We start from the raw sequence: 24,237 nt of genomic DNA, 5'->3' as shown, positions 1-24,237 counted from the left end.
TATTAATTATTGTTATTATCGGTAAAGGTGATAATTTATCATTTAAAGTAAATCTATATCTATCATCGCTAAAAATGATTCATTTTCAAAGTTATGCGCAAGTAAAAATCAAAAACTTAGGGAAAAAAAATCTTTTTATGGATGACAAATGAAAACAAATCCTTTTTACTGAAGAGTAATACAATCAAAAACAATTTTAAATACATTTTTTTCCATTTACAAATTTCCAAAGATTCTTGTATAACAATAATTGACAGAGATGCACATGTATGTGGAAGCGTAGCGGGAAAGACAACTCCGGATAGAAAATGGTATTCTCAATACACGAAATATACCTATACATGTACGACACCTGTTCAAGAAAATGAAATTCTACACATTTCGAAAAAATCATACCTCAGTGTACCTCAATATTATAAAGTGTATTTGTTTTCTGAACATTATAATATTGTCTTACCTTCTGAGTTACATTGTTGATTAATGCCTTTATCATCATGTAGCAGAAAGATAGATCTGGGTGTTAAAGCACAATGGTTGTTAACAATGCTGATCATGTGATTATTGTATCCAGCATTTCCTCTGCATTTCTGATCCCTCGTGTAACTAAGATTTAGATTGTACCGAAGACGTCTTCAGCTTTAATAAGAGGTTTTGCAAAAATCAGTTAGACAAAATCAACAAATGGAACTTGGATCTTTTATTTTATTTCCTTTGACTGGAGAGATATAATATATATCAATATTTACAAATAAATCGTATTTCTATCATTATATATATATTATGCAATTTAAAGTCTTCATAATCAATGATGCAATTTATATAGAAAGGCTTTTGCCTCTACCTATTAGCGTAATATTTTAGTTGAAAATGATGTACACGATAAATTCTAGAAATCTGCTTGACAGGAAATGTCGATTGCGGATTAGTGATAATGGACATTAAGTTTGCATGCTTGGAAATAAACCTCAGAGGCAATCTCTTAATCTTATTGCACTGTATCTATTTAAATTTTTTCAAAGGATATAAGTGTTTTACTTACAAAAATGCTTTAGACTTGGTATTAGAATGGCGTTAGAAGCCGGATGGGCATTATAATAATCCAGCTTTAATTTGGTTGAAAGCATTTTTAAAATAAATTGTTGACTTAAACATGAATAAGACAGACGTAAGATAATTTAAATCGTGTTATAGTGTGAAAATAAAAAAAATAAAAAAATTAACGAAAACCTTTTTATCTTCATCACACTGCTCAACTTGAAAGGATATCTTGGGCTTGTAAAAAGTCTGGAAATTTTATGCACATGCCCTTGAAATGACCCTAACGTGCGTTTCATTAAAAGAGGACTATAACTGCTACAAGCTATATTGTAGGCCAATTCAAAGAAGGACATTCGTAATCTGGGAATTATATCTAAATTTCATCTGTTTCTCTCGTCTTGTCGTGATAACTGGAAGATACTTCTTAAACATAGTCATGCATTTTTTAACAATAAAATTTGAAAATTATGGACTGGTTCCTTATGCCTTTATTTACTGCTCAAATATTAAAATTATAAACTTTTGAACCTCTTCTGTTTTTTCATCTTCGCTAGCCAAGGGTTTCCGATCCGAAATCTACTCTACAACCCTTGGCAGATTTGGCTGAAAATTTTAGAACTCGTGCAAACGAATTTGATTGGCTGCGAAGTCCCAGTCTACGCAAGGTTTTTACTAATCGACGATTTTCGGCTGAATTAAAGTCTGTTCGTGTTTTATGCAAGAGAAGAGTATTATTTACAAGGGATGAAAGTTAGGACTTGATATATGCTAAAAAAAAACAAGGGAGTAATTAATTTGAAATTTTTTCTTTTGATTATATACGTTTTCAAGAATTATTGAAAGGACCACATAAGTCCGTGTTCCGCATTTTAGGTGCATCAATTTAAGCCAATCAAATGTCACGGCTTATTGATAATAATTGATACGGAATTATGTAGAAAGTGTTGTCAAACTCTTGACAAAAAATCACGACGAACGATATTTTCTACCACTTTTGAGGTGTGCCAACAGCTGTATGAGGTTGCTGGGTTATATTCCACATCAAATTGCATGTAGGTCGCCATATTGTTTCAAACGTCATATTGATTTACGTATGTTACAGCTATTTTCATTGGACAAATATTAAAGAGCTTCAAGGGACTTAACTCAATTACGGCGATAGGCGGCGCAATTAAAGTTCCCGTTTGATAGGACTAAATCTGCCAAGGGTTGTAGAGTAGATTTCGGATCGGAAACCCTTGGCTAGCGAAGATGCTGTTTTTTTTTTTTTTTTTTTTTTGTTTTGTTTTTTTTTTTTTTATCTTAGACACACTTCCTTTTTCTTCATTGTTGTTGGACAAATCCTGTTCGATAAAAAGTTTTGTTCACAGTTAATGCTCAATGCTCTGACTCTAGGAGTAATTTTCCTTTCATAACTGCCTTTGCTTTGCCTATCATGTATCTGCAACTGTTTGTCTATACTAGAAAAGTCCTAAAATTACACTCTATTAACGTTTATGTTTGTAAAATGGTGTTATATCTAAACTTAAAGGTATATTTTATTTCCCTAAAGCTGTGATATACGTAAAAGGTAGATTATATTTTTCAAATGCATGGATTTTGATACCAAATTAAAAGTCTAATTTGAGTTTATAGTTCAAAACTATATATTTTGAAGTAATGTTAGATCTTGTCAAACAAAATTGGAGTAATATTCACATGTATGTTCAGTGTATACTCTGCAGTCGGAAAGAATCTGAATTGTCAAATTCATATTTTTTAATCGAGGGCAGAAAGGACTGTTGGTCGAGAGTCTTTAAATTCATATCAAAAACATGGGTGAAATAATGAAGAATAAGGGTGTTTAGTGTAAAAGAGTCTAATATGAGGTACCTTTTCAGAATGTAATGAAAAACTAGATTTTTCTATTTCTTCGACAAGTTGAGGACATATTGCTGAATAAGTAATGCAGTGCGGGATAACTCTTTCAAAGGTCACAGGTGATTAACTCGTGGATTTTCGTTAAGATCGATGCAGTTTATTTCTTTTAATGTATTAAAATCATTTTTGTACACGATTTCTCGTAAATAATTTTTATTTAAAAATACATTTCATGTAAGCTTATACATTTTGTTCACAAATTATATTTACCCCAAAAATGAAATTTCAAAAGCCACGAGTACATGATACTCTGAAAAACCTAGGATCAACTTTCTTGACAAATGTAAGTTTAAGACAACTGATTTTTGCTAAAACACTAGAATTATGGAATAGAATTTCAATATGTTGGAATTATTCTTTACGTCTGTCTTGTACTTCATAAATTGTATATCCTTTTCTTGTTTCAGGGAACAATTCAGGGAACAATATCGAGTTCCATTTTGCACTGCTTTTTCGCAGATGACTTTGAATTTGGCAGTGCATGATGCGTCATTCAATTGGCCAAAGTACCGCATGTTAAGGCAATTTGAAAATCGTCCTTCCTTGTGTTGTCCTGGTATCCAATTAGTAAAAACAATTGGTAGAATTATCAGAATGATAACAAATAAATTGATTTTCTGTGGCAATGTCATTCCCACCGGACCATGTGGAGCAGAATTTCGCCTTTGTACATGTATCTAGAAAATATTGTTTTAACATTAATATGATTTAAAAATAATTGGTTGATTGTAGGCTGATTTACTTCCCTTTCGAGAATGTTACACTCATATAGATAAATATTATAATATATAACAAACTTTTAAGTTCGAAAGGGACACAACTTCCAGAAAAATATATTGAATCTGAATCTCATGCATATAAGCATATCTAAACATTTTGTTTTTATTGATAAGAAAGTGTCATGAAAATATGTTTCAAAGGAGTTGCACTGACAAGAACAGGACTGATGGACTGACTGACGAACGTGTAAAAATACACCCTCATCAACTCCTTGCATGGGGTATGATTATCAATATGCTTCTCGTTCAGTATTAAAATTTTCTCTTGAATATCAAACCATTTCCGCTACTAAAGGTTCAATGATAATATTTTTATAATATTATATCGCATATTAAAACGTAAAGAGTACGAAAATTCTCGAAAGTCCATATACCCAATACAGTTTATAAGGAGAGTCAACAGGGACCTCTGAAAAGAGAGGTGGGATCAGGTGCCATTGAGGAATAAGCATCCCCTGTCGACAGGTCACAACCGGCATGTGCTCTTAGTCATGATTGGGAAACAGAAAAATCCGTAGACAATTCAGCGTGAAAATTATGACCTTGCTTCGCGGTTTATAAAGCGTATACTGCCCGAACCCAGTTTATACCGTAAAAAATGGGTAGCTATTAAATTCCTTCCTTAAATACAATATAATATAATATAATATAATATAATATAATGTAATATTAAAATATATTATTGACTTACCGTCTTTTGATGAAGTCTACTTGTGACTATACGGACCTCGTCAGGTATTAATTGTCCGAAGTTAAAGGCCGGGGTCAAGTAATTGCTGAAGTCACGAGTAGACCGAAATCAAAAGTCAATAACTGCTTTATTAAATGATCAAGAATTTTACAAGTTTTCACACTAAGTTTTTCTCTTAAATTTCAACAATTGTTAACATTTCACATGTTATAACACAAAAAAAACTAGAAGATTTGCTTAGAAGACATAAATAAAAGAATAATTCACTGAATACTCATTTCTTTTTAGATTGAAGTTACACTGTAGTTGATAGTAAGCTATCCAAAATTGGTATAATTTGTAAAGCCATTAATGGCATTGAATTAGATGTACTTGTGATTTTTTGAACTGATGTACTAGAATTGATTTGATCACGAGGCTTTCCACAATCATTTTCTTCATTGTTAGATAAATTTGTTGAAAGAAGCTCGAGACTTTCAGAATTTATGCTTGAAAGAATCTGGTCAAATTATTTATCATCGAAGTCTTGCGACGCAAAATCAACAGATCCATTGGTGCACTACTGCCGACTCGGGACGAGGGGGGGGGGGGGAGGGGCGTCCTAAGGCGGATGGAATGTTACATCGCAGATTTTTACTCCTGGTATCTGATATGAGTTTCTCTGTGGTGGAGTCAGTACATCCTGTTGATAATACATATGAATGTTTATATGTTTAAATGGTACATGTGTTACTTATTTTTTTAAACTTAATCTCCGACACTGTCACTTAATAGAGTAAAGCTGGAAAAATACCCGAATAAGTTTTGAAGCTTGATTCGACTTTACACTCTACAACAATCATGATGTGTCTGCTGAGAAACTGTGCTTTACCGAGGATGCTGACTGCTGTTCGCACAGTGAATGATTTGTATCTCCTTGAAAACCCTGCGTTCTTCACATATCTTTGCCATCATACTTCCCAATGTATTGTGAGCTAGAGGGATGTTGTCGTACCAAGCACCAGTAAATCACCGACTTTCTTTTTGGGACGTTGAAAAAAAGCTTAATACTAAGATAAAGCATGAAAGTTTTGACTGGACGCACATGATCATCTGCAAAATGAAATTTACAGTATTTATCGACTTAGCCTCTTTCCAGATTTCTGAGAGCAGACATTATGAACAGAAATGATATGAATATAAATTGAATGGATTTCTGTGACCCACAAGGCGGTAAATCATTTTGTGATCGAAAAGCCGCTCATATAAAATGGTATATAAAAAGATTTGTGAATGAAGGAAATAATGTCTTGATTGCCAGTGACTTCAAGGCTGCTCTTGAAAACAAGATGAAAAATGTTCAAGTTATTGTGTCTTTGCCACCAATTTCCAAACCACCAAAAGTGTTGCTGAAATTACAAAACATCAGTCAGCTTTTTGATTTCAGTTATGACAACAGAAATTTGATTGCTTGGAAGCAGTATGAGATCGGAAAAGGCAAAAAAAATAAATTATGACACTGCGGGAATTAATTCAAATTGGGTAATCCCTGAAATTACTCCTAAGTCTGTATCCGAGGTCACATTAACATCTCCACCCATGGAAACACAGATAAACGTAGATTCTTCATCACCCACATGTCAAGAACAAGATGCAACAGCAACTTCAAGTATAGATGTCAGCAACCAAGAAATGGTGGAATCGTCGTGTGCAGATGACTGCAGCAATGTATTCACTTGTCCAGAGGATGGATGCATATCTACATTTTTAAGATACGGCCATTTGTGTAACCACTTAGATACAGGAAACCACACTTTTTCAGTTGAGAGAATGGACTTAAAGGATCGCTCAAGATATTCGTATGCTATCCTAATTGAAAATAGACTTACTGGTCCAAATTTGAATGGATCAAAAGATGCTTCTTCAGGTGTGAGCACTTTGGAGAGAGGAAGAGCTCTTAAAAAGAGAGAGAAATCAAAAGATTTACTGAAACTCAAAAATCCTTTATGACCAAGAAATTAAACCAATGTGAATCAACAGGATATCGATTCAAATGTGAACCTGAAGAAGTAGCACGAGAGATGAGAAGTGTAAAAAATGACAATGGTGATCGAATTTTCCACTACGGAGATTTTCTCTCAGCATCTCAAATTGCAAGTTTTTTTTAAAAGACTTTCGTTAAAGAAAAGGCAGATGTCTAACACTGACTATGAAGAAAATGACTTGACAGCTGAAGGGAACATGAACAATTTGAATCAGATTTCTGATGTGGCTCTTAAAGCAGTGAACTAAAATACATTTTCTAACCAAAATAAAGATTTTAATATCAAAGTTTTTGGAAGGGGGATATAGGAACCACCCTGTTTGTTTGTCCATCTGACTATCTATCTGTGGACAACACTTGGATACGTTCAGCGAATCAGTGTTTAGGTCTGTTCCTGCTTATGACAAGTGGTATACAAACCAATCTTGTATGGATGGTTTGTCTGTAGATGGTGTGTCCATTGAATGCTTCGGATGCTGCACGTGACCTACATTTTATGCTTTAGTGACTTTGGTAAAGTACAGCTTTTATGTCTGTTCCCACGTTATTACAAGTGGTATATAAACCAAACTTGCTTGCATGGTTTGTCTAGGACTGCTGTGTAAAATGAATGCGGCGGATGCTGCATGTGACCTTCATTTTATGCTTGAGTAACTGATTAAATTCATCATATAGTACTGTTGATAGTGAGTGATGTTGCCCCATTGGGGGGGGGGGGAGAGGGGGGCATTTTTCCTGTTAGTACTGCTCTAGCTCTAGTTGGTTGGATAAACATGATAAAGAAAGAAATGCTCATGAAAGAATTTGTTTCAACTTAGACTAACATAGATAATATCTGAAATCAAATGTGTCATACATGTACCTCTTATTTACTGTGCATAAATGTACATTGAAGAACATTTATAATTATTTCTAGCAAAATATTTCTGTAAAATATTTGACTGTACACTTCAGAAAACATTTAGTCTCAGAATCAGGTACCAGATATGCTATAGTGATGCCTAGTTGTGTCGCCTGCATAGCAAGGAGACACTTAGGGATCACTTCTCCATCGCCTGTCTGTCTGTCCGTCAGCCCATCTGTCTGTCACACTTTGTAATAAGTCATCCGCAGGAGACACACATATTCGATGGAACACTCTCGTTTTACGTTCATATCTGTGATACTTTTAGTGAGCATTGATATTTGACCAGTTGATTGATCTTTGATAGTAAAACAAGATAAACTTTAATATAAAGTTGCTTTAAGCTACATTTTCACAAGGGAGCCTAGCTGATGTTTAGGTTTATGTTCATGTGAATAAGTATAAGGTCGTCAATATACATCACTCCTCAGAATAAGTAGATATGGCTAGATAAAGACACCTGAAGAGAAAAAAAATCAAAGTTGCTTTTTAAACAAATCAATTAAATAATTTTTTAAAAGTCTACTAAACGAACAATCTATAATGTGCACCAAAGAAAGAAAAATCAAAAGAGTTTAATTTAGACTGAAGTGTTTTACTATTTAAGAATGTCCAAACATTTAACCTTTCATTCTACTTTCTCAGCATGTTGAATTTATAACCATCTTTTTTTATTTCCCTTTTCTAATGCACTTATCTTGATTAAAGTATAGTCGTTACTGTTTATAGGTGATTATTGGTAAATTTGTACCTTCTAAAGAAAATTAGTATTCTTATATCTCTTCTATAATTCTGCATTCATATGTGTTTAGTTGAGCAAATAAATGTTTAAAATAAGTGATGTATGTTAAAATATAAAATGATTTTTCAAAAACATTCCTTTTCACTGTCCAGAAGAAAAGATTGATTAATTGTATGTTGATTTACGAGAATTTTTCACTCATATAGAGACGTCACCATATACCGGTGAAGAGCTTCAAATTTTGACCTTTACTCGGCACTCAGGGTCATTGAGCATTGAGGGATCTTTATCGTGGTAGTTGCATCCGATGTAATTTGTTTATTATTCTAGGCTATTCCGACACGGCCACTCAGGAAAAAAAAAAAGATGTAGCCTACATGTTTCTCGGGTGATCTCCCTTTGATTACATAGTGACCATGGTGATGAGAGTTGGGAAACAAATTCAAAGCATAAATAAATAGGCTGTCAGAGGAAAAAAGAACACATTATTTTTTTTTTCAAAAACATTTCAGCATAATGATGAGTTAAATATAGAACAGCTACTTGAAGGAAAAGTCATGGGTCAGGACTGAGGCACGTAGTACACAAAATGTCCACATTATTGCATCTACATGCAGTCATGCTTAGCGAGAGTTTTTCGTATTTTTTTGCACCACAACACAAAATAACTTATAATAAATATAACAATCGCATTTCGAAACTTTTTAATATTTACAAAAACAATACAGAACATTTTTCTTTTCTATTAATGTAGGGCAATCCCCGCTATTTTCACTGTGTGAGTTGGTGCTAAGATATTTGAATCGAACGAAAAGTATTAATTTCGATGTGGCCACACCCCTCGAACAAAATAAAAATATACTTTATTTATTCATATTTTAATCCTTTTTTCAATGGTATAAATTTCATTTTGTTCGAAGGGTGTGGCCACAGCAAAAATTTGAACCAAAGCCGAAAAAATGCTTTATTTTGATAAAAACTAGCAAAGTGCACGTGTTTAGACGTTTTCTGTACAAATATGACGTCATCAAATAAAAAAATTGGCATAAACTATTAAAGTTTGATACCCAAGGATAATATTTCTACTGTTAATTTCTTCTTCCCCTCAGTTTTATTTTCCTGAAAAAATAGGCCGATTTAGCCCCTTCGTGGATTTAGCTCTTTAACCTAAAAACAATTCTTAGTAAAAGCGATGGAAAACAAAGAGAAATAATTCTTCGTATGCCCCAGGGAACCAGAAACTCTAAATGTATCTAAACGAAAGTGTGTTGATCTTAGTCAAACCTGGTATTCGAAAAACTTAAAATTGGCAATTAGCATAAAAATCAAAGTCTACTAAAAAAAATTAATACAATGTAAAATAAAAAGATAAACTTGGGATTTTTGATATGTCTTTAACAGTTTCTCTGAGAAAGTTTCCTCAACTGGCTTGTGTCCATTCCAAAATCTCTAGTCGTATAGATACCAATGCCCATTATATACTGCCCAACCCTCTGGACACTCTGTAATGACAAAACCAATATTAATATACTGTGTTTTACCATACAATTGTTTAGTAAGGAATATTCAATCTAAATTCCCAGTTTAAATACTCAATCTTATTTCGACTGTCACGTTTGCTCAGTCGGGAGAGGGCTCGCTCCATGATCGGAAGGTCATGGTTTCAAACTCTAAATCGATAAAAATAAGTAACAACTTTTCCTTTATCAAGCGCTTGACACTTTGAAGTGATGGTTTCGGGTCTTTCGGATGAGACGTTAAAAACAGAGACCCCGCGTTAGAAGGATTATTGTTTCAAACTACTCGATGGCCCTGAGTACCGAGTAAAGGTCTAAATTTGAAAATCTTCACAGGTATATGGTTACGTCTCTATATGAGTGGAAAATTTGTGAACGGGACCTAAAACTACATACAACCAATTTACATTCACTCACATCTGTATTTTCTTTTAAAGCATTGAAATTTATGATTTTTACATTTTTAATCTATCAAAAAGAACAGCATGCTGTTCTCTTATGCATTACTAGGAGACAGGTTTCGCAGGTCGAGAGTAGAAATCCAGATCGGGGCAGAAAAAGAAATCTTTGTTAAATGTTCTCCTAGGGACCTGATCCCACCTCTGGAATTTCCAGGTGTCTGTGTTTTATGTCATATTCGCAGATTTGTAAGTTTTTGAGATCAATTATTGTTATCCTCACCTTTTTCATTTTTCTTTTCTCCTCTCTTCTATCAATAAATTTTGAAATAAATGAAATGAATCTGTACTATGATCTACATTTTAGCTCAATGTTATTTCAAACGTTCCTCTTACCATTTATAATATTGAAAAAAAACACATCCAAACTGAGAAATAATGATCTCAGTACTGTCTCAACAGTACAAAGAACAACGAAACAGTCTACATTACCTTGTATCATAATTGAACAGGAAATGTTTCACATAACTGTTCTGATGTACAGAGAATCGCACATTGACTTTGATTTATTCGTGCTAGTGTGTAGATGTGCACGTCAGTATGAAGAGGCAAAACATTAGGATTTCAGCACTGGATTTAAATAATCTAAGATAAGTTATTTATGCAGATGCTAGATGCTGAGAAATTGCAGCAATCAGAACTGCTGTCATATCCTTCTCAAAGGTACGATTCTGTGTCATTATTATACTGGGGAATCAATGCTTATGGTCCAATAAGTTCTTTGCAAATGATTTATAAGGGGCCGGCCGGTCAGAAACATTTGACTTGAAAGATGCCAATAAGACCGCTAAATGTTTTTTTTTTTAAATTGCTAATTCATTTTTTCAATATTTGTTTAGCTTTTAATACAATAGGAAAGATACATATACATATAAACAATGGTGTGTTAATGACAAAATCCAGCGCTTATGCCTGTGTATACCTCTTTTTAATTATTAAATTGGCTGCAATAGACGAGCCATCTGACCTTAGTGAATGATCACCAATCCTTAAAATAGTAGAACAGATTTTTACATAACATCAATGTTTTCAATCGCTGCTTTTTAACTAATCAGTTTGATTTATAATAATGATGATGATCATATATAAAATATAACTATTTAAATTCTGTGTATCCATGTTTTTAATATTGGTTTAATTAAAAAAAACAATTAAAATAAAAACGGATAACATATACTATAAATGAACGAGTACATTATTAATACTTTATCCCCCCTTTTCTTTACAATTCAAAGTCCCTAATTCCTTGAAAATTTTAAGGTAGTCCGATCCTCAGGTTCTGAAAATTGGGAATTGAGTGATTGAAAATGCTCACAAAAATGTCTCTGAATTCTCAAATTAACGTGTATTTGTCCAAGGTAATTCTTCAAAGTTCATCATCAAAGTTAATCATATTATATAGGGAAAATTATCAAATCTCAAAAATGTTTTGTGAAATGTGAATAAAAACCCAAGCTATGCATTTTTCTATTGAAAATTGATCAACAAATATATTTTAGGATAAAAAACTAAATGTATCCAGTCATCTGGAGAAAATTATACGTTTTTTATATGTACGGTTCTTTAATTCCTCTGTTTACTTCAATTGCTATATAATACATACTGTGAAAAAAGCTTTCGCTATTACTGAGAAAACATCACAGATCACTTCTAATTACACATCATGCTAATAAACATTGGTATCTTAGGTTAGATAAAAGAAAAGTCGATTTCTTTAAACATGTATTTATTTTTGTACTTTTATGGGATACAAATGTCAACTTTTTACAAGACCGTTTCTAAGACTTCAAAGAACTTTGAATTCATTCAGATGTATAAAATGAAAATTGTTGCAAGAAAAAATTTCAGTTTCAAGATTCATTTTGAGACTTTTTAAATTTAGTAATAAATTTGACAGTTATCCTTTCTTGCTGAGGTTCGAGCAGATATCCTTAAATCAACTTCATCACTCATGTATGACAAATGAGCTACTAAATAATAAAAACAAATGGTAATACGAGAAATATTTCCGTTTCTTGAAATAACTATGTTGTGTTTGTTGAACTTCGTGAACAGAGATATCCATTCTATTATTCCAACTTTTTGGATTCAATTTTGCACAGCTTTTTCGCAGATAAATTTGAACCTGGCGCCGCATGATGCGTCATTCCATTGGCCATAATATCGTATGTTAATACAATTGGAGGATCTTCCATTATTCGGTTGTCCTGGTATCCAATTTGTGAACACAATAGATGCAGCAGAATGATACCAAATGAAATGATTTTCTGTTGCAATGTCATTCCCACCTGACCATGTTGAGCAGAACTTTGGCTTTGCACATGTATCTACATAATAAATTTACAGTAAAACACGCTTTTAACAAACACGCTGATAATGAATTGACACTTATAGCGAAGTGACTTTCATTCCCCTTGACTATAATATATATTGAACACTTAACTGATATAACGGATTACGCTTATAAGGAGACAAACTGTTCCGTCCCTGGCACTTCGTTAAAAGCGTGGTTTACTGTATATATATTAAATATACAAGTATCAGTGCAGTAATTCTTAGAACTACCAAGAAGACCAGTGTTATTAAGGTTAATTTCAAAATTTAAACAATATTTAACTAACTAACATGAGACAAACTTATGGGAAAATGTTCCATTGTCATTGTATTATGTTTTATAGCAGAGCCACTTAAAATTAGGGGGCCACCCTGCTGTTGCAAAATTAACTTCAGGTAAAATTAATATGCTTAACTAAATAAATAACAAGAAAACGCGAATAATGAAAGAATTCTATACTATATTCAATGTGATTTAAATGATAAATAAGTATAAATATTTTCTTTCTTCGCTGAAAAAACTAAAGATTTTAAATCATAAACACTACACTACTGATGCAATATACCCTTCATTTTCATAAATGTAAATGTTTAACTTCAAATATTTGGCTAAATCCCTGAGAAAAGTCTAAAATTGGGAAAATATATATTTGAGCATACGCATATTTTTTAATTCAGAAAAAATATTAATCACATATTTTTAAAAGGTGCGTGTGCTTTAACATCTTAATAACAGAAATGTAATCTTTTTGCATTATGACTCATTTCTTGAAAGAATGTCAAATTTAAGTAAAAAAATGAATATAAAAATTACATTTCTTTTAAAGTAATCAACTTTAAATACATTTACTCACAAAAATCAAGTCTTGCCAAGAACTTTAGCCAAACAAGACAATAAGCACTTTTACACTTTTTTGGATCCTAATTGTGACGTACAAGCAGTATCTGCACAGCTTTTAAAACATATGTACGGTTTATTTACACCAAAATTTCAATAGCAGACATTTTCAATAATTTTTAGAGGAATATTACACTAAAATCTAAAAACAATTGGGAAAATATAGTTAATGTTGGGAAAAAAGAGTCGGCGAACGGAGGGAGGAATTCGAGTTTATAATTGTTTTATTCAAACAAGTATGGTCCCATCTTAATTAAAATAGTCAAGTGATCAAATCATGTATTTTTCAGACGTCTTAAAAGTTTCCTTATTTCTACCTTGACTTCATAAATCTTTAAGATATATTGATAAGGCATTTGAGGATAATTTTCCTTATATATAAGTGGGCTTAATGAAATATTTAGTCATCATCTCGATTAAAGAATAACTGAGTCAGACCAGCTTTTAAGAATTTTTCTGTGATCCAGTCCGATTCCATCTGATCTTCAATCTCTAGAAGATATGCACCAAGTGTCTCACAGAAAATCTAGTGATACGAAGAAAAACAAAAATTAAAAAAAAATTACATAAAAACAATCTAAATTGATGCAATGTAAAAGGAAGAAAAACAATACTTCCTATGCCAAAAGAACCAGAAACGCCAAATGTATCTAAATGTGTGTTGATCTTAGTCAAACCTGATATTTGAAAAGCTTTAAATTGGCAATTAGCATAAAACATGAAATCATCTAGAAAAAGTAAAATAAAAAAGATAAACTTGATAATAATTTTTGAATGTCTTTTAAAGTCTCTCTGAGAAAGTCTAAAACAATATGTTGCCTACCCTGGCTTGTGTCCATTCCAAAAATCGCTCATCATATAGATAGCAATGATCATCATATGCTGCCCAGCCCTCTTGACACCCTGCAATGACAAATCCAGTATTAATGTACTGCGTTTTGCCATGCAATTGTTTACATATAGTAAGGAATATTCAATCTAATTTCTCAATCTAAATATTCAATCTTAATTTGATTGTCACGGTTACTCAGTCGAAAGAGAGCTCGCTCTGTGATTGAAAGTTCGTGGTTACAAACCCTAAGTCGATAAATATCAGTGACAACTTTTCCTTTAAAAAGCACTCGGCACTTTAAAGTGAAAGTTGAGGGTCTTTCGATGAGACCTATAAACGAGGCCCCGTGTCGCAGTTGGCGTTGGAACGATAAAGATCCCTAACTGCTCAATGGCTCAATGAGTGGAAAATTCTCGAACAGGGCGTAAAACTACATACAATCAATCTAAATTCAGCCACATCGATATTTTCTCATCAAGTATTGAATTTTATGAAAATTACAATTTAAATCTATCAAAAACACCAGCACACTGTTCCCTTACGCATTACTAGGAGACAGGTTTCGCAGGTCGAGATTACTACCCCAGATCAGGGCGGAAGTTGAAATTTTTGTATCGTAAATAATCTTCTAGGCACCTGATTCCACTTCTGGAATTTCCTGGGGTCCGTATTTTATGTCATATTCACAGATTTGTAGGGTTTTTTTTGAGATCGATTATCATTCGTTTTCCTCACCATTTCACTTTTCTTCTCTCTCTCTTCTCGATAAATTTAGAAATAAGTGAAATAATTCTGTAGAATGATCTACATTTTAGCTCAATTCTATTTCAAATTTTCTACTTACCATTTATAATATTGAAAAATTTCCATCCAATTTGAGAAGTTATTATCTCAATACTGTACAGAGAACAACGACACAGTCTACATTCTCTTGTGTCATAGTTGAACAGGAATCCTTCACATAACTGTTCTGACGTACAGAGAATCGCACATTGACTTTGATTTATTCGTGCTAGTGTGTAAATGTACACGTCAGTATGAAGAGGCAAAACATTATCAAATTCAGAATTGGATTTAAATAATCCAAGATAAGTCATATGTGCAGATGCTAGTTGCAGAGTAATTGCAGCAATCCAAACTGCTGTCATGATCCTTCTCAAAAATACAGTATCTGTGTCATTATTATATTGGGGAATCAATTATGGTCCGATACGTTCTTTACATATGTTTTGTAAAGAGCATTGCGGGCCAGAAACACGTGACTCGAAAGATGCCAATAAGACCGCTAGAAGTTTTTTTTTATTGTTAATCCATTCTTTCAATATTTGTTTAGCTTTTACTGAAAGATACATTCTCGTGTTGACAAGGTGTTTTAATGACTAATTCCGGCATTACGTAAACAAAATATTGATTACAATAAGCAATATCGCATCAATGTGAAGTAAAATCAACGTTACAATACCCGCCTCCATTAAAATCTAAGCAAAGGAATAAGAAATAAATTGCCATACTTCACTTCAATGAATATTACAACAATGAAAGTATATATGCATTTCAGCGCACTTTTAGATGACGTTGAGCTTAACTGTGTTCATCTAAATATCTTGGCGTTTTATTGAACACAAAATTTGCAATACGTATACAAGTATGCCCCAAAATTTTCCGAATGCGAACATTCAATATCGAACGCTCCGTTGTAAGCAAAAAATGTCGTCACTGGAATAAAACTGAACCCTATATCCCTATAAAATATGAAAACAATTATGCCAAACTTCCATTCAAGAATGTGTTTTTTTAAATTGTTTTTTAAATTTTTTTTTAATTATTTTTTTTTTCAAATTAGAATAAAAATGCTTATTTTGACAAATCCAAAAAGAGAATCCTAACAAAATATATCATCCTACATACAATGTACACAGATTCTGCAGCATTCAACTAATTGTCAACTGGGTCCGTTTAACAAACCGGTTTTGTTTCTTTCTTTTTGCTGAATCTTGAAGAAATTTTACTAATTTTTTTTTTCTTTAGGCTAACGTTAACACACACATATATAAATAGAATATATAATAGCAAAACAAATTTTTGGAAACCACAAAGCCGTGCTCGATGATTAACGTCTTTGTATTTTCACATTTGGAATGCAGAATATATTCATACCCTCTCTAAACAGTCTGCAATATGTTTTACTAACTATAGAGCAGGTAGACGTTAGTGGCCAACTGACAGATATAGTGTATACAACAAACAGGAGGGCTTTCTCTATTTTAAAGACACGACTTGTATAAATGGTCATTTATTAAGCAAACGAAAACACTCTAACAGTAGAACAAAATGCAGAGTACATTCAAGGACACATACATTAGTTTACGGAACAAAAATTTGGTACATAATGTCAATCATTAGAATATCTAAACATCTCAGAAGGTACAACAACTAGGAAAATATCAAGGACAGATGATACAAACAAAAATTAATGGTTCCCTGGATTGGTATATATATATTTTTTTGACTTTTTTTTAGTTGCAAATGATGCGAATAATAAATTTCTAAATTATTAAGAAATTGTTAACTTTCTATGATGTTCAAAATGCTACCTTCTGTAACCACCCTCTACGAGTTTTTGTTCTTGAAATCCCATTATTGTTAAACTTTGAATGAAAAATTACGACGTATGCGGTTAGCATTATTCATTTTACTTATATAAACATGACTCAAGTTGTAATTTTCAAGATTTTTGATAAAAGTTTATTTGTATCATCTGTCCTTAATGGCACATATTAGGCATAATAAAGGGACAAGACATAAAAAAACACACACACACACACACAAAACAATGCCCACAAAACCTGGAAAACGGGATGTTCATCTATCAAAGATAAATAAAAGAATATCTTAAAATAATTAAAACTCATATATGCATGTACAGAATAAAAATTGATCAGATTGTTCATTACGCAAAGAGGATGCATTAATCAAAAATAAGGTGCATACTCCCCAAAGACTGCAAGTTCTAGGAATTAGTAAGGGTTGTAGTTAAACGTAATAAAATGTTTATAAAATTGCATGGATTGAGTTGATTTATAATGTGTGAGTGCACCTACCTAATGCTTACCGGAATAGAATACACATGTAAAAAGCTATAATCACCTGTGTAAACCACAAGTAAAAATGTTTGTAAAAAGTTTAATTAGTAAAGAATAGTTGCTATTGGCTTTCACATAGTGGCTCCCTCTTCGCTCACTCGGAGAGTGCCGTTCATCGGATTTTATAATGGACAATACATAAAACCCATTTACACATGGAATAGATAAGTCCGAATTAAGAAAACAAGTTATTCAATAAATTTCGACAAAGTCCTTGATTTTCATAAAATCAATTATAATTTAAACATAAACTTCAGTAAGCTGTAGCTATAGTGTTCACGAATTAGTCTATGTACGACTCATTTTAAGTGCGACCGGATATTTCCGGCTTTACAGTTTTTTGTTTTGTTTAAGACATTTAAATTCTCCATGCTGTGGTGGGATGCAGTGCATGTTTGCAGTTACAACTTAAATATTGTCCATCCGGTCGAGAGCACATTGCAAGCTTTTATACATGACTATAGTATTTGATTTTGCTTGTATGTTTGCAAAGGTGTCATACGTTTTGTGTATTTTCTAGTCGTTTCTAAAAAGTAGCAGATGCCGCCAAATTTACAGTGTAAGATATTGCATCGATATATTTGCTTAGTTTGCTCTATGAGATATTGTGAGATATCATTACTATGTATTCTTATAACTTTCAAAATGTATGTAAGTCAGTATATATGAATGAATATCTAGTCAGCCTGTATGAATGTCCTATGACTGTCTGTGTTTGTGTACAGGTTCATTTTGTTTGTATTTCAGCCTTTCACCACGTTCTTCAATAATCTTGAAACTTGAAACTCAGTAAGTCAGTTTGATTGTGTGGTTAGCTGCCTATACGCAGTGATAGTAGCTTACGTTACAGTATTGTGAAAATATTAACATAATGTGAAGAAAATCTTTATAGCCATGTTTAGTTACTTAATCTGCTCTAACACCCTCAGATAGGTTAACATCCTGGTAGCTTTTACATTCTATAATCCTGTCCATGTTTATTATTCTAACGGAAAAGTCGTACACTTCCATATCCTTATTTGATTATAGATCAGTGCATCCATCCTGAGTACATTCTAATAAGTTAAAAATCTTATTGTTCTTGATCAAAATAATTGTTTTAAACCTTAAAGGTTTATATTCGTACCCACGTAAATATAGATTTCTGCAGGGAATTTCTGAATTTAAACATTGTAAGACGATTAATATGATTCACAATAAAAGGAAAGAAATGAAGCAAATCCTTTACAAGAACGGAAAACACTGAAGCACGGTTTACATATGTAATCGCATTAAGCTCACAATGTCTCATTGGATTTAATTGATGCTTCCAGGATTTATCCTTCCTATTAAAATTAGTTTCCTTGCTTTATGATTATCACAAGGATAAAAGTATACAGTGGATTATACAGTTATAATTATAAAAGTACATTTATTAATATGGTAATTCTCAGTTTCATTCTTCACTCTACATGGATAAAATGGACTACTTATGTTTAGCTGTTCTGTCTCTATTTAAGCATGAATTTTGGTACAAAAGTTATTTCTTAAGTTCATGTAGGCTATGCAATCTAGATCTGTTGAAATGTGGGGTGTAATTATTACCACTCCAGGCGAAGTTGCCTTTCATAGTAAAAGTCATTAGACGATTCTTTCCAAGTTTAATTTGAGTTTAATAGTTTAGACTATCTTAGTTTTTGTTCCCTCATTTCGAAATTTGTAATTAACTCAGTTATAAATATGTACAAAAAAGCAAGATAAATCTGCAATATTATTATTTTCCCAAGGTTTTTGTCATCTATAAGCATTATCCAAATAATTACTATCACCTGCCCTACTCCTTATTTCCACGACCTCTTTTGATATCTAGAGTTACCATCTTTTCTCAATCGCATCCTCGCAGTGAATTTAATACAGGAACATATGACGGAACCCACCGACACTGGATCAGATGTAATCCCCTTCCTTGGTATCAAACTAACTGTAACGGAATGTCTTCCTTGTTCAATTCACTTTTAATTTACCATTCTATGTGACGCTGGTTGTTCTTTTTCTTCCTCTTCAGAACTTTATTTTCCGGTGAAATTATTTATTGTGTTTGTATAAAAACTCGTTTCCCCAAATTATGTATTATTCCTTTTCAACTAATTTAGCATGTGGAATATGCCTTGCGCAGGTGCTTAAGATAATAAATCATCGGATACTTAGATAAAAAATAGAAAGACAAATAACAATGACATAATACTGTTACTTAATGCAGGTAATCGATAGTTACAAAATTAAATGGAAATGGAAATTGATCCTGGCTCTTCAGATAAAAGTTGTCAAGTCTGATTCCAAATCTAACGAGGAGTCCAGTAAATTAAATATATATTTTGAAATAAGTGATTCACCAAAGCAGATAGAAATAAAATTGTAGAAATGGAAATTAATGAAGTTAGTTATATTCCTGATAACCACATGTCAAAAATCAGGCTTCAATGATGAAGTAAAACTACCTTAACATGTAACACCGTGAAAAAGTGTAAAGTTATCAAATTTTGGACGTAAAGAAAGCATGAAACAAAAGTTTAAACAAGAAATAAAATCAAGGAAACCCGAGGACTATCGGATGCATAGTGAAGATGCATTTAGAGGAAATAGTATTTTTCAATCATTTAATTCCGATTGTGATGAAAATACTTCAAGTGTTAAGTCAGGTATCTTTTTGATTTCAGGAGAAACTGTGATCAGAGCTTGGAATTTTCCACAAACCTGGAGAATGGATTCAGGACCTACGGTCGAAACTGTAAAAGTGATGCTAGGGTCTTCAAATTATTCCAGAGGACAAAAAAAGAGGGTAAATCTACAACCGTCAGATATGCCAGACATATGGGACAGATCATTAGTAGTCGAGTTTATGACAATGCATGGCCAGATCTGCACAGTATAACAAGTGCCTGTCAGGAGATACAAAAAAAATTTGTATAATTACAAAAGGTATATACATTGTCATAATCATGAGTATTCCTCGCCACCCGGTTGCCCCGGCTTCCGGGTTCCTCGATATAAAAATTGAGTTGCATTAGGCGTTTACAAAGGATCTATGTCAGGAAATCAGAGACATCAGGGAGTTCCGTTGGCGGCACTAGTATAACTTCATGATTGGAATCAACCTTTGAATTGACGTGCTCCAATTCTTGCAGAAATGCACCTTTGTGGAGTGGGTGCAAATGTACAATACGAAGCAACAAATTTTGAAGGACTGGGGGTTATCCAAGAGCGAGGATCGGAAGGTGCCCATGCCACACTAGACATTAACTTCATACAATGTTTTTCTTATTCTTTTTGACTCCTTTAACATTTTGCAAGTACTCCAAAACATATGATCAAGACATGACAGCCTTAAGTACTTTGGATTACTTTAGATTTGCTTCGTACGTTTGTATGTATGTATATATATATATATATATATATATATATATATATATATATATATATATATATATATATATATCAGGGTCAATAATATTTATAATTATAAAGAGAACATCCACGCGGGTATCTACGAATTTTATCAAAATACATGTAGTACGATTAGGATAATTAAAAAAAATATTTTCCTTTATCCTCTTGTTTTTAACTTACTTGGTCAGTGCGGGGAATCCAGTGAGTTAAAATAGAGTTTTTTTTATGAAAAAAAAAAAGATTGTTGTATAAATCTCAAAAACATTAATTAATATCAGTAAATATATCTTTTATTGTCGATGTAAAAGTCCTTGTTTTGTTTATTTGTTGTTTTTCTTCCTGTTCACTTGGAACTGAAAAAAGAATTACTGATTTTGAAAACCTCATGATGCTATGTTTTGACGTACAATGTTGTTGAGGTTGCTCTGCTATTACGAAACATTTTTTAAGTTTATTAACATGAGTTTTATTTAAATAACATGAAATAAAGTTTCACACATAAACAAAATAAATCTTTACATATATTAAAATACTCATTTTAAAGTATTTTGAAATACAGTAAATATTAGAAAACGATTACCTAACAAGTTTCAATTACCTTTTAACTCTGAAACACATTTTGGTCTTTTTATAAAGTTTTGCCTTGAACAACCTCATTGGAATTTGATCGTCATGTTATTGTATGGATGATTCCTTTGATAGATAGGGGAACAAAATTTTAATTATGCAAAATATAGAGTCCTCCCACTACAAAGAAAATAATAATCAAAACAATTTACTAGCAAAGTATGAAATGAAAGGTCAAGCAATTGCAGTAGATGATTTTATGCATAAAACAAGAATGTGATTTTTGTCAATTAATAGTCCCTTTTATCACATTAAGTCAATCAAGGAATAGATAATAAACATGTGACGAAACCCAGAGACGGTTATTACCGTCTTTGGTAAAAGAATAGTGTCATACCAAAAAAAATATAATAAAAGAAGAATAATTAGATAAATAAAGTAAATGCCGCAAATGTAGTCCACGATGAATCCAAATATATGTTTTATTAATGTCGCAATTTGTTTAAAATATGGGTCAAAATGTCAAAATATTTTTTTTTTTTTGATTTAAAGCCCATTAAAATGAGACCAATACAGATGGTATGAACAGTCGACATGGAATGCTTACTTCTACTAGGTAACGGATCCCACCTCTAGGGTTTCCAGGGTTTTTTGTCTTGTTTATGATTCGTATTCTTTACTGGATTTATTAGTTAAGTTAGGCTACTTCATGTATTTATCGAAGTCTTAGTAACGTGTATACTTTAATGATTAAAAGCAGACTTGAAAAAAGACGAGGAAGTGAGTGGAAAATACAGATTAACATTAAGAGTGCTCCTCGTACGTATATTGTGACGCCAAAATATTATTTTCGTGACGTAATTATGGTAGTATTGAATATATGGCTTCCTACTAACCCATTAGCTTGGGCTAGTGTGGGTTATCCCTTAAGCTCGATTGTTAGAACACTGGACTGGCGTGACAGAGGTCCCGGGTTTAAATCCCTTCGGAGACACTCATGACTTTGTTGCATTTGGCGCACACATTGGGACCGGGGTAATATCTGTCGCGCGAAAGTGATTGCCCACAGAACTTTGCGCTACAGGTGTTGGCACTCCAGATAAGATGATTGATTGATTGCATGTTGTTTTAAGTCCCATTCAAGAATTTCTCATCCATATAGAGACGTCACCATAAACCGGTGAGATGCTTCAAATTTAGACCTTTACTCGGCACTCAGGGCTATTGAGAAGTGAGGGATATTTATCGTGCCAACGCGTGAAGTGACACGGGGCCTCGGTTTTTAAGGTCTCATCCGAAAGACCCCCAACTCTCAATTCAAAGAACAGAGCGCTTTGCGAAGGAACAGTTGTAAAGTTGTTTATGATTTATTCATTAACGCTAGTTAAGTTTCATATCAAAGACACTGCATTGTTACATGTACAGATCAGTTTTATAGCGGGTATATTTTGTTTAAGAAGATGGAGTGCCATAGGTGGATACCCGAGAAATAAATATATATTCTGTGGCAATAAACCCGACTTTTCAATCGAAGAGTAAATGGAATATGGGATCGCTAATTGTCCATACAAATTTTACAGTCCTTGTCGAGCTCTATGCTATTTTCAAAGTCTTGTTGTCAAAAAGCACATTACAGCTCTACTGAGGTCGTTATATCGTTAAAAAAACGTAAAAAATGTATACTGATCATGCAGAATTATTGCGTCATTTGAAAAGTTATTACGTACCAAAAATATTGTGACGTCACTATTAACATATATTATATCTGATGTTGTAGTGAAATAAAAAAAACGCCAAATTTTGAACTTTTTTAAATGACTCCAGTATATCTTTCTTTAGACCATGTGTTTGCAATGGTCGTATAGAATACTTAAGTTAGCACTATGAAATAAGAATGCTGAATCACCATTGATAATGTTGAACAATCTCCATCCAGTATGAGATGAAGTGATAGCTACATCGTACAGCAAACGACGAACAAATCTGCATTCTTATGTGTTAGAGTTGAATTGGAATCCCTCATATAAATATTTAGATATACAAATAAAGTATATGGAGATAACAAACAGTATTCAAGCTCAAAAGTCCATTAAACAATACAAATTTTGGAACAGAGCAAATACGGATCTCTAAAACATCAGAGGTGGGATCAGGTGGCATGGAGGAGTGCGCATCCCCTGCCGACCGGTCACACCACCCGCCTTGTGCTCCTTGTCACGATCGGGAAAATCCGTCGAAAAATCAGTGTGAAAATAATGGCCTAGCAATTAGGAAGAAAAACCTCAGTCAGCATTTGACTTAATGAAAAATTGTATTTGCTCACAAGGTCATTGTATCGACCATAGAACTTCCGAATTAAACGAGACTGCTGATATTTTTATTTCATCAACTTGTTTGTCAATAACTTACTTCGTTTAAGAAATTGTTCATATGTTGAGCATGCTCTTGCGTATCGAATCAACTGAGATATATAAACCCCGTTTGCAGGTGATGAAGGTATATTGCTGCATAAGTAATCGAAGTTGACGATTGAAAAGTAAAAATCATCACGTTTATCATAAAGCTTGGCTGTTAGATTACAATTAATGTCTTTTTCTAGTAAAATATCCAAATATGAAACAGATGTGTCAGACTCTGTGGTATCTTTTATTCCAAGCTTTCTGGGATATATCATGTCGACATAAGAATGGAAATAACCATTGTAAATTGACAATATGTCGTCGATATATCTAATTGTCGAGTTGATGGCCACAGCAAGATTTTCAACAAATTCGGCTTCATCTGAATACAAAATAGGTCTGCTAATAACAGGGTGCAATTGGTGACCATTGGAATTCCAATAGATTGTTGGAAGACCTGGTCTCCAAAAGCCACAAAGATATGGTCAGTCAGAAACTCAAGCATCTTTTTTAATATCAACTTCAGAGTACTTGTGTGTACAATCAGAATGTTTTTAAATAGATTA

The 24,237-nt window shown here is 32.8% G+C and overlaps 1 long non-coding RNA gene across 1 annotated transcript; it reads left to right on the top strand.

The window, feature by feature from the left end:
* The first annotated feature begins 6,584 nt into the window (after positions 1-6,584).
* Positions 6,585-7,307, top strand: LOC133193340 (uncharacterized). Its single transcript, XR_009721910.1, has 3 exons — positions 6,585-6,816; positions 7,194-7,213; positions 7,270-7,307. It is a non-coding gene; the product is annotated as an uncharacterized LOC133193340 (long non-coding RNA).
* Positions 7,308-24,237: the final 16,930 nt, after the last annotated feature.

This window comes from Saccostrea echinata, unplaced genomic scaffold (genome assembly GCF_033153115.1).
Source record: "Saccostrea echinata isolate AGI-Se365-2 ecotype Australia unplaced genomic scaffold, CSIRO_AGI_Sech_v1 ptg000027l, whole genome shotgun sequence".
NCBI classification, from domain to species: domain Eukaryota; kingdom Metazoa; phylum Mollusca; class Bivalvia; order Ostreida; family Ostreidae; genus Saccostrea; species Saccostrea echinata.
This window is presented reverse-complemented; position numbering and strand designations above follow the sequence as displayed.